Source organism: Orycteropus afer, unplaced genomic scaffold (assembly GCF_000298275.1).
Source record: "Orycteropus afer afer isolate SDZICR_OR568_19922 unplaced genomic scaffold, OryAfe1.0 scaffold00033, whole genome shotgun sequence".
NCBI classification, from domain to species: Eukaryota; Metazoa; Chordata; class Mammalia; order Tubulidentata; family Orycteropodidae; genus Orycteropus; species Orycteropus afer.
Window position 1 is genome coordinate 2,273,374 of NW_006921620.1, and position 11,120 is coordinate 2,284,493.

Here is an 11,120-nt window from a genome sequence, read left to right on the forward strand (position 1 = left end):
TGAAACCTGTGCACTGTGTACACCCCACTGGGTTTGAAATGCCAGTGGCACAGCCTCAAGACTCACAGCAACACATCACCACAGTAGGACAAACCAACAGACAAGTTTGTCTCCCTTAGCTGTTTGAAACCTCTCCAACCTACCATTACCTGGATCCCTGTGACCAACTCCTCACTCTGTCCCAGTCCCCCTGGCCTTTTTCTCTCCTTTCCCCCGTTTTTCCACCTTGCTGCCTGTGGGGTGTGGTCTGGGTTCCCTCCCCTCACCTGGATCCCACCACTGACTTCTCTGGCTATGATTGTGGATCTAAGTAAAATGAAATCCCTGACAACTTCATTCTTTTCTCTGTTTGTCTTGTTGTTGCTTATTAATCCAATTGTGAGTTTTCTTCATGATGATGTGTAATCGATACTGAACACTGTAGGTCTGTGATCTTCATTAGTAAGTACTTTAAGTTGTCTTCACTTTCAGCAAGCAAGGTATGTCATCTGCATATTGTAGCTTGTTAAAGAGTTTTCCTTCAATCCTGATGTCCCATTCTTCTTCGTATAGACCATCTTCTCAAATTATTTGCTCATCATACTGATTAAGTATGGTGAAAGAATGCAACCCTGACACGTATTATTCTTGATTTTAAACCATGCAGCATCTCCTTGTTCTGTTTGGACAACTGCCACTTGGTCTATGTACAGGTTCCTCATGAGCACAATTAAGTGTTCTGTAATTGCCATTCTTCTCAGTGTTGTCCACAATTTCTTATGCTCTTCACAGTCAAATGCCTTTGCATAGTCAATAAAACATAGATAAATATCTCTCTGGTATTCTTTGCTTTCAGCCAAGATCCATCTGACATCAGCAGTGATTACCTTTGTTCCACATTCTCTTCTGAATCCAGTTTGAATTTCTGGTAGTTCCTTGTCTATGCACTGCTGAAGCTGTTTTTTTTTTTTTTTTTTTTTTTAATTATTTTCAGCAAAACTTTACTTGTGTGTGATATTAATTATATTGTTCAACAATTTCCAAATTCTATAGGATCACCTTTCTTTGGAATGGGCACAAATACGGTTTTCTTCCAGTCAATTGTCCAGGTAACTGCCTTCCAAATTGCTTGACATAGATGAGTGAGCATTTCCAACGTTGCATCCATTTGTTAAAACATTTCAGTTGGTATTCTGTCAATTCCTGGAGCCTTGTTTTTTACCAATGCCTTCAGTGCAGCTTGGAGTTCTTCCTTCAGTATCACTGATTCTTGATTATATACTACCTACTGAAGTGGTTGAATGTCAACCAGTTCTTTTTGGTAAATTCTGTGCATTCCTTCCATTTTCTTGATGATTTCTGCTTTGTTCAGTATTTTGTCCATTTTGTTGCTGTTAAGTGCTGTGGAGTTGGATCCAACTCATAGCAACCCTATGTACAACAGAACAAAACCCTGCCTGGTCCTACACTATCCTCACAATCCCTGCCATGCTCGAGCCCATTGTTACAGCCATTGTGTCAGTCCATCTTATTGAGGGTCTTTCCCTTTTTTGCTGACCCTATACTCTACCAAGCATGATGTCTTTCTCCAGGGAGTGGTCCCTTCTGACAACATGACCAAAGTAGGTGAGATGAACTCTGGCCATTCTCATTTCTAAGGAGCATTCTAGCTGTACTTCTTGCCAGGACATATTTGTTCGTTCTTCTGGCAGTCCATGGTATTTTCAGTATTCTTTGCCAAAACCACAATTCAAAGACATCAACTCTTCTTCAGTCTTCTTTATTCATTGTCCAGCTTTCACATACATAGGAGGTGATTGAAAATACCATGCTTTGGGTTAGGTGCACCTTAGTCTTCAAAGTGACATTTTGCTTCTTAACACTCTAAAGAGGTCTTTTGCAGCAGATTCGCCCAGTGCAGTATGCCTGATTTCTTGACTGGTACTTCCATGGGTGTTGCATCTATGTAAAATGAAATCCCTGACAACTTCAGTCTTTTCTCCATTTATCTTGATGTTGCATCACAGCATCACACAAGCCACCACAGAGTGGTAGAGATTATCTGTAGTTCTGTGCTATATATGTAATATATAATATCCACTATGAAGTCCTACAGAAGTGCCACTCAGAATAACATATAACATTTATGGAAATGGATTAAGTGTATTTTAGAAGTATTTATTTAAGCCTCAAAATGTTCAAATATATGTATCTAAAATGGAGTCTTTCAGGCTCAATATGTTAACTTTTATTTTTTTGTTGTATAATAAGTTCAATTTCTTAAGACCCCAGTATGCAGATAAAGCAGCTCTACTTAATATCAGTACCATTAAGTTAATAATTGAGCAATTAAAATTATTTTTCTTGACAAAATGAAGGTATTGGTTAGTCCTAATTTTTGTTGTTATTGTTCATTTTTTTCTTTCTTCTGTTATCCAGTTGTTTTTGAAGTAAGTGTTATTCAGTTTCTGTGTCTTAGTTCTTTTTCTGTTGATCTTCCTATTGTTAATTTCTAATTTTATACCACTGTGATCTGAGAAGATGCTTTGCAGTATTTCAGTGTTTTTAAATTTATTGAGGCTTGCTTTGTGACCTAACATATGGTCTCTCTTAGAGAATGTTCCATGCATACTGGAAAAGAATGTATATTTTCTGTTGTTGGGTGAAGTGCTCTGTAGATGTCTGTGAGATCAAGGTGGTGGATTGTATTGTCTAGTTCTTCTGCATCTTTGTTGACTTTCTTTCCACTTGTTCTATCTTTCATTGAACAAAACCAAATGCACTGGCATCGAATCGGGTCTGACTCATAGCGACCTCTCCTTGGGTTTCCAAGGTGATATCACTATGGGAGTAGATTGCCCAACCTTCCTTCTGAGGAGTGGATGGTGAATTTGAACCACCAGACTTCTGGTTAGCATTCATATGCCTTAGGCACTATGCCAGCAGAGCTCCCAAGTGGTGTATTAAAGTCTTCTACTATCCTCGTAAGGAAGGTTGTGCAATCTACTTCCATAGTGATACTGCCTCGGAAACCCAAGGAGGGGTCACTGTGAGTTGGGTCTGACTTGATGGCACATAACAACAACAACAACAACTATGACTGTGGAGTTATCTATTTGCCTTTTCAACTCTGTTAAAGTCTGATTTATGTAATTTGGGGCTCTTTCATTGGGTTGTGTCCTCTTGTTCAGTTGATCCTCTAATCATTATATAATGTCCTTTCTTGTCTCTTATGGTGGTTTTTGTCTTAGGTCAATTTTATCAGAAATTAATATTGCCACTCTTGCTCTTTTTTGATTGCCATGTGCTTGATACCTTGTTCCAACCTTTGATTTTTACTCTCTTTTTGTCTTTCTCTCTAAGGTGTGTCTCTTGTAGACACCATATTAATGGATTATGTTTCCTTATCCATCCTGCAACTCTTCATCTCTTGAATGATGTATTTAACCCATTGACATTCAGTGTAATTATAGACAAGTATGAATTTGTTGCTGTCATTATGTTTTGTGTTTTTTCGTGGTGTTGCTGATTTCTTTGTTCCATATAATTTTCTGTGGTGAGCTCATTCTGTTTATAATTGTGTTATCATTTCCTTTGTTTCTGTTGTTTTAGTATTTGCTGAATATTTGTGCTTGTCCTTTTTTTTATTTTGATGTGAAGGTTTATAATTTTTTCTTTGAGGTAGGTTACCCTGTGATTTATAACTTTCTTCCTAAGTGGAGAACAGTCTGTTCTATCTCAAAATTGTCTTGACTCCTTCACCAGCTAGAACTTCTGTAACTACATTGTTTGTCCCTCTTTTTGGTTTGCAGTTGTCCTCATTTGCCAATTGATGTCTTTGATTCCCTGTTTGCAGTCTTATAAGCTTATTTTACTTTGGATACTTCCATAACTAGGTTGGTTTCTAGGTTATGTAGTCATGTGTGTTAATTATTGGTTGTTCTTTGCTGTAGTTGGTTCTCTGTCCAAAAGACTCCGTTGAGCATCTCTTGTAAGTTTGGTATGGTTTTAACAAATTCCCTTAATTTTCGCTTATCTGGAAATGTCCTAATTTCACCATCATATTTGAGGGATAATTTTACCACCTATATAATTCTTGGTTGAATTTTTTTTTCTTTTAGGGTTATATATATACCATCCCATTGTCTTGTTGATTGCATGGTTTCTGCCAAGAGATCAGAGTTTAGTCCTATTGGTTGCCCTTTGTAAATAACTTTTCATTTTTCCTGTGCTGCTTTCAGCATTCTTTCTTTGTCTTTGGTTTTGATGAGTTTGATGATGACATGTCTTGGTGATTTTCTTTTGGGGTCTATCCTGTTTGGGGTTCATGGACTTCTTGAACAGATATATTCTTACCTTTCATCATAACAGGGAAATTCTCTTCCAACAGATCTTTGACAGTTTTCTCTGTGGTTTTATTTGTCTCTTCCTGTTCTGGAATTCCAATTACATGCAGGTTAGTCCTCCTGATGGTATCCCACATGAATCTTAGGCTTTCTTCATTTTATTTTTATCTGTTTTCTGATTGATCCCTTAACAAAGTCATATTGAGGTATTTGTATTCAATCTCACTGATTCTGTCTTCCATTGATTCAATTCTACTCCTTTGCCCATTTGATGTGTTACCTCTTTCTGAAATTTTAGTATTAATCTTATGTATTTCTATATGTAGATTTTGTACAATTTTGGTTTTTTCATTTATTTTGTCATTTTGTTCTTATATTGTCTTAGCAATTTGCTCTAGGGTTTTGTCTGTGTTTTACTTAACTTTGTCAGTATTCTCCTTGATCTGGCTCTCAATCATTGAAACTTAAATAGAATTCTTTTGAATTCCTTATCAGGGAGTTCCAATATTGCTGCTGCTTTAGTGATGTTTTCTGGGTCTGTGTCTTGGTCCCTTATTTCTACTACTTTATCTTGCTTCTTTGTGTGGACTCTGATGGTCTATTATCTCTGAGACATTGTGATCGTGTTGTATTTATATTTAATTGGTGAGTGTATATTGGTGTGATTTGCCCAAGATTTTTTTTCTTTGTTTTGTTTTAATATATCTGAGTAAGATGGGTATTGTGTGCCTCTAGTCACTAGTTGACAGCACTTGTGCACTCACCACTTGTTTCCTGGTGGGTGTGATAGAGAATGTGAGTGGGCACATGCATTTCTGTTAGCTGTTTTTGAAGAGCAATTAAAGGTAAGTCAGGCTTGTATTGGTTGTCATCTGTCATTGGTCAGTTGGTACAGAAGCAAGTCGTGGCCCTCAGTAGATGGGGCTGCAGGAGGTGCTGGTATGGTATGGTTGGGTTGTATAGTCATGGTTGCTGTCTCCCACTCAGCTACACAAAGACAACAATGAAAAAACACCAAAAAGTAAAAGCAAGAGAACAAAAAACACAAAGCATATAAATGCACAGGAATAATCACCAAAAAGAAAAAGTAAAGGCAATAAATGAGAAGAAATATTTCAAAAAGATAAAAGAAATACAAATAGAAAAAGAGATAAAACCCCACAGTATCTGGTGAGTGGGGATAACAGAAAGGAGCCAGAGTAAAAGAATAATAACGTAAAAAAATGAGAAAAATTCAGAGAAAAACAAGGAATGGGGAAAACCAAAAGAAAGAAAAAAAGATGGGAATCAGGAAAAGGGAAGAGCAAAAAAAATCAATAAAAACTAGAGCCTGGAAAAGAAAAAAGAAAGAATTAAAGATAAATAAATAACTAAATAAAATGAAAAAGAATAATTTAAAAACAAATGAAAAGAAACAGAAATTAACATACTTTGAACAATAAGATTGGAGTGATTACAAAGAATAATTTGTAAAGGGGAAAGTCCTAGTCCCATATTGCTGAACAGAGTTTCACCTCACAATAGAAACCAGGACCTTCAGCAAAGGTATGGAGAGCATTTACTCCTGAAATGATCATCAGATTATTAAATATTAACTGTTTTGCTCAGTGACAGTTATTGGCTCTTCTTACACCTGGTTCATCCCTCTGCAGATTTCAATCAAAGTATACTTTAAGTGTATTATTAAAAATGTCAAACACAGAAAAACAGATAAAATAGTACAAAGGACACCTGTATATCTACCAGCTAGATCTAATGATTGTCAATATTTTGCCATGTTTGCTTATCTAGTACATAGATTTTTTCCCAAGACCATTTTAAAGTATATTACAGATGTGATTGTTAATACTAATTTTTTGAATATACACTCAAAAGTCAAAATGAACTCCCTAGATTTCCTGAGTTGTCCCAAAAATATCTTTTGTAGTTAATTTTTTTTTTTTCCAAATCTGGATTTTATAGAGACTCATACTTTGAGTTTGATTATGTGTCTTAATCTAGAACAGTTCCTCTTTCCTTTAAGAACCTAGACTCTCTTTTTGTAAGATTTATCTTATAGATTTATTTATCTTGTAGTCGTTTCATATTGTAGATTTGCCTATTCCATTGTAGTTTTAATTTGTTTGAGCAATGTCCTATACTGTTTCCTATGTTGTTGTTGTTATTGTTATTCCGAGGCAGTATCACTACGGAAGTAAGATTGCCCAACCTTCCTTCCGAGGAGTGGCTGGTGGGTTTGAACCGCCAGCCTTCTGGTTAGCAGTCAAGTGCTTTAGCCACTATGCTACCAGAGCTCCTGCTGTTTCCTATAGTGATGAAAATACTCTGTGTCTGTATTGTCCACTACAGTAGCTACTAGCCACATGTGACTGTTGAGCACTTGAAGTGTGGCTAGTGATGAAGGGAATTTTATTTAAATTTAGATAGTTATATGTGGCAATGGGCTATCACAGATCTAGGCCCTGAACTTATTGTTAAATGAAAGTTAAATCTTAAAAAACTTGATTGCATTCAGTTAAACATTTTTTGGCAAAAATTCTTCATAAGTGATATTTGGTTTTGTCAGGAAGTACATAGTCTTTTTTTTTTTTTTTTTAATTTTATTGTGATTTGGGTGAAAGTTTACAAAGCAAATTCATCTTCCATACAGCATAGGAGTTTGCATACACTTAGTCATGATATTGACTGTGATGTCCCACAATGTAACAGCTCTCCTCCCACTTCCTCTCCATTGCCACCTCTTCCCTGTGTCTTTCCCTCTCATGTACTCCTGCCCCCCAGGCTGTCTTCCTGTACATACACAGCCCTTCTATTGTCCCATGAGTGATCTCTCCGAGGAGTGTATCTACCTAATGTAAATGTTCAGCTCTCATGCCTGTCTTTTGTTTGGCTGAAAGCCACAGGAGTAAGTTCAACTCTAGACCTGAAGGACAGCTAGGGGCCATAGTCTCAGGGGTTCCATCAGGCTCTATCAGACCAGCAAACCTGGTCCCCCCATGCCCCGCCTTTTTTTTTAATGATTTTGAGTTTTGTTCCACGTTGTTCTTCCACTCTATCCAGGAACTCCTATATAGATTCCCCCTCCGAGTAGTTGACAGTGGTAGCCGGGCACCATCTAGTTCTTCTGGTCTCGTAGTCGTATAGGTTGAGATTGCATGGTGTACCAGTCTCTTGGACTAATTGTTTCCATAAATCTTTGATTTTCTTCATTCTTCTTTTCTCTGGATGAAGAGAGACTCATCATTGTATCTAGATGGCTGCTTGTAAGCTTTTAAGATCTCAGTTGCTACTCACCAAAGTAGGATGTGGAACAATGTTTTTGTGTAGTATGTTATGCCAATTGAATTTGATGTCCCCTGTGACCATTGTCCTGAGCCCACAGGTCCTACTCCTGGCTCCCTCTAGGTAGCTGGCTGTGGCCAAAAAGTAACTACAACCTTGTCCCTTGTCAGCTCTACTATATACCTGGAAATTTTACATAACATACAAATACACTTGTAGAAACATTGTCTGCCAACCCTATACGTGGTCATAGGCACACTCCCCCTTGCATAGATATGCCAAATCATTCAGCCTGTCCACCCATCTCTGGGAGGTGCATAGTCTTTTTATCTCAACATATTCCATTTTTTTTTTTTTAAGTTCTTTATAGTTAGTGGTATCTAAGTGCAACCTCAGTTTTAGATTGGACTGATTTGGTGAAGAAATTATAGTTTGATCAAAGTGCCAGAAGCAAGAGAATATGGACAAGGATGGTTGAAACATAAGGTTCATATGAGGAAGTAGCATGAGTAGTTAAGGATATACAGGATCCAAAGAAGAACAGTTTACAAAGAGGGTTATTAGCCATGTGAAATACTACAGAGAAAGAAGTCTAGAAAACTGAGGAATGTCAGTAAGAGATCTGGAATGTTTCAAGGTATCATTGACTTTTGAGAAAGCAAATTTAAAGAAGAGTTAAAGTAAAAAACAAAACTTGGGTACAAATTTTCTTTTTATTAATCAAGCAGGTAGCAGAAAAGGTGTTTTCAAGAATAAAAAATTTCAAGATGCAGACCAGAGCATATCTGTAGACAGAGATGCTAGCAGAAGTTAATTCCAGATAAAGAATTAAATGTAGAAAATGAAACCTTAAGATGTAGCAGAAAATAAAAGCATGTATTGTATAATCTTTAAGTAGAGGATAACTTTCTTAAATCTAATAAAGAAATAAACAATAATGGAAATATACAACAATGAAACAACAAGAGTTCGAGCAAAAGGAAAATGTCCTTAGGCAAAAATAATAAGGCACTTATGAAATAAGAGGGAATAGGAAATAGAGCTAGGAAAAGTTAATTTTTAAAGATTTTCTTTTAGAAAGTAGAGGTGAGGTTCTCCACATATGAGTGTAGTGGAATTGAGGATTTAAAGAGTGGAAAAGGCTTGAAAAAGGCATTTTGTGATTCATAGTCTTTTATTTATGTATTTGAAGGCAGGTTCTTGAACAACAGTGAAAGTATAATTTAGAAGTAAAGCACTCTGTCCACTTCCTCCCTCACATTATCTTCTCTATCTCTAATATGAAACTAGATCTGAGCACTTTGACATATGTAGGCTCTTCCTAAGCATTGGAGTATAACATAAATCATGCAAATAAGGTCCTTGATCATTCAGAGGTGGGGTGGGGAGCTGAGACAGATAGTAAACAAGTATACAAAAAAAAAAAAAAAAGCATGCTAGTGGTGCAAACAGAGTAGTGGGTAATAAATGGATTGGAATGATAGGGAGCTTATTTAAAATGGGGTTATCAAGGAAAAGTCTCTTTGAGGATCTAATGTTTGAATAGATCTGGGAGAACAGCATTTCAGGCAGCCTGTGAAGGTTCAGAGGCTGAAGTTACTTGATGCATCGCAAAAAACTAAAAATGAGTATGCCTGGAGTGAAGTGATTGGGCAGGAAGAGTGATGGGGATTATGGTTGAAGGAACAGGGGAAACTCTGGCATTAGGTCTTCTGAGAGATGGTAACTAGGGACTAAGGTCATAGCAGTGGTAGTAGTGAGAAGAACTTGGGATTTGTTTTGGAGGAAAAGCTAAAGGAATTTACCAATGATTTGATTGAGGGAGACTTGAGGGAAAGAAGGGACCTCTGGTGGCATAGTGGTTAAAGCATTGGGCTACTAACCAAAAGGTCAGTGGTTCAAACCTACTAGCTACTCTGTGGAAGAAAGATGAGGCAGTCTGCTTCAGTAAAGATTTACAGTCTTGGAAACCCTATGCAGCAGTTCTACTCTGCCCTAAATGGTCGCTATGAGTTGGAATCAACTCCATGGCAGTTGGTTTGAGGGAAAGAAGAAAGATGGGAAGATCCCTAGATTTTTGTCTTGAACCTTTGGTTAAATGGTAGTGCCATTGTCTTGTAATGGGAAAAATTGAGAGAACAAGCGTGAAGGATGGTGGGAGCCAAGATCAAGACCAGTTCATGATGTCTTCTGCTACTATCTCTTGCTTGGGCTACTTTAAAAGCCCTTGACTGGTGTTCCTGCTTCTGTTACAGCTCTCTTCAGTTTTCACTCATACAGCAGCTTGCATTTAGACATTTATAAAATTCAAATCTTACTATTGCATAAAAGCCCTACATAATCTAGTCACTATCTGTTTTTAAAAAAAGAAAAAAAACACTTCATCTTCTGCTAACCAAACAACCAAACTCACTGCTGTCGAGTCAGATCCTACTCATAGCCACCCCTCTTTGGGTTTCCAAGGAGCTATCACTACGGAAGTGTGATCGCCCAGTCTTCCTTCTGAGGAGTGCCTGGTGGGTTTGAACTGCCAGCCTTCTGGTTAGCAGGCAAATGCCTTAGGCTCCACGCTACCAGAGCTCCTCATCTTCTACTGTTCACTCCCATTTTCTGTACTCATCTGGCCTCCATTCTATTAGCATAAGCTTGTTCCCACCTAGGCATTTCCCATGTTCTTCTTTCTCCCTAGACTTCTTTACCCAGTATTTGCAGCTCACGTGCCATCTCAGAGTGGCCTTCTCTGACCACCTTTCCCAAGTCATAGTATTCTATTTTACTTCATAGTATTTATTACTAGCTAAAATTTTTGAATTTTGTTTTCTTTTTAATCTTTCTCCACTAGAATGCAAGTGCCCTTAGAGTAGCAACTCTGTTTTGTGTATTGCTGTATCTCTAGCTTAGTGCCTAAGGCACTTGACTGCTAACCAGAAGGCTGGCGGTTCACACCCACCAGCATCTCCTTGGAAGGAAGGTTGGGCAATGTACTTCCGTAGTGATACCGCCTGGGAAACCCAAGGAAGGGTCGCTAGGAGTAGGGTCCAACTTGACGGCACATAACAACAACTACAACCTATCTCTAGCACCTGGAGCAGTGCCTGTAAAGCCAGTGTTCAACAAGCATGTTGAATTCATAGAATTGGATAACGTAAATTTGTGTGTACTGGGCCCAGGAAGAGAAATGATAGGGTTTACCAAAGGTTGGGCATTAGGCCCAAAGATAGAGGATTAAGGAGAAAAGGGAACATAGAATACTTGGGAAAAATGTAATAGAAATGGCTGCCAAGGAAGAAGGGTATGATCCAGGCTGTGTAAGGAGACAAATGAATTTAAAAAGCACTGCAGGCAAAAGACTCAGTCAAAAATCTATTGGAACTAATTGAGAGATTTAGCATCATAGCAGGATATAAGATCAACATCCAAAAATCATTTGGAGTCCTCTACACCAGCAAAGCTCTGGTAGTGTAGTGGCTAAAAGCACTTGACTGCTAACCAGAAGGCTGGCAGTTCAAACCC